Raw genomic sequence first — 1761 nt, forward strand, 5'->3', positions numbered from 1 at the left:
TCTGCCCCCTGTGGTCAGTGTGTGTCATAGTGACCAGTCATTCCCAGTCATTCTGCTGATAGGGTCAATTTGCATATTACCCTTTTATTATATAGGATATATACTATAGAAAATGATCTATGATACAAACTATAATAAAAGACCCATACTTGACATAAATAGAGAGCAAAAGGATATAGAATTTCAGTTTCAAAGGGGGAAGTGACATCAGACACGAGGTTTAACTCTCTCGTTGGCAACTGGAGGCCGATGCAACAAATATTCCCTCCATGTCTCCCAAAGCCCTGACTAACAACGCATTGGTATCTTCAGTTAGATATTTGTGACAGTTCTTCCTCATCTGTAGTCAGCGTGCAAAGCATCATCTGCAGTTGTATCATCGATATGATATGTTTCAACTTATTTTAGAAAAGGATCTGGTGATTCACCAGTCAGTGGTATAAAATATTGGCCTACCAATTAAATTGAAGATAGCTTTAAGTCTATTTAATAGACACAATATAAATGAATTACTACTAAACTCTGAGAATATTATACCTTAAGTATGCGCCGACTAACCTTGCCAGGAGAAATTAATTCCTCTGTAATAGAAGCCAACAGGAGTGAAACATTGGCTGAAAGTCAATTTCTGTGATGAAGAGGAAGCCGGGCAGTCCCCCACTGCTTTCAGTAAATTCTTTTTCACTTCTTTCCTATCCGTGCGGAAGCGAAATGAGCAAGAGCGAAAGTCAAATGCATGCCAACGATACTTTCCCACGTTATCCTATTCTTTTACTGAGACTCATAAATTGGATAGCGAGGAGTGTTTCTGAGGTTAGAGCTTTACTTTTAAAAGAAAATGAAAGAGCAAGAGAGAAAGAAGCCCTTGAGTTCAGGGCAAGTTGCACCAACAAATACTGATAATTTACTGACATTGATGTTTGCGTAATGATTTAAGTTGCTTGCCCTACCCGGCCGGCGTGGCTCAGCGGTTGAGTGTCGACCTATGAACCAGGAAGTCAAGGCTCAATTCCCGGTCAGGGCACAGGCCTAGGTTGCTGGCTTGATCCCCTGTGTGGGGTGTGCAGGAGGCAGCCAATCAATGATTCTCTCTCATCATTGGGGTTTCTTTCCCTCTCTCCCTCTCCCTTTCTCTCTTAAATAAAAAAATATATATATAAATAAACAAATAAATAAGGTGCCTGCCCTAATATTATACAAATGTGAATTTAATGAAAATATCTTGGAATAATTTAAACAGACTAGAATAAGAGGTTCTCAACCTGTGGGTGGCGACCCCTTTGGGGGTCGAATGACCCTTTCACAGGGGTCGCCTAAGACCATCGGAAAACACATATATAATTACATATTGTTTTTGTGATTAATCACTATGCTTTAATTATGTTCAATTTGTAACAATGAAATTGGGGGTCACCACAACATGAGGAACTGTACTAAAGGGTCGCGGCATTAGGAAGGTTGAGAACCACTGGACTAGATAGACATGAATCAAATGTAATTTATATCCTCATTGCATCTGTATAACTGCACATGTGCAGCAAGTTAGGTCTTCTCTACCTCAGGGCTGCTGACGTTCTGGGCAGGTTGTTCTCTGTGCTGGGGGTTGTCCATGCTGTGCCTGCTCCCCTGGTCTCTACCCTCTAGGTGCCAGAAGCGTCTCCTTGCTCCAGGTGTTACAGCCCAAAGGACTCCAGACATTGTCAAATGCCCCCTAGGGGGGAGACATTGTCAAGTGCCCCCTGGGGGGAGGAGACATTGTCA

Source organism: Myotis brandtii, unplaced genomic scaffold (assembly GCF_000412655.1).
Source record: "Myotis brandtii unplaced genomic scaffold, ASM41265v1 scaffold1050, whole genome shotgun sequence".
NCBI classification, from domain to species: Eukaryota; Metazoa; Chordata; class Mammalia; order Chiroptera; family Vespertilionidae; genus Myotis; species Myotis brandtii.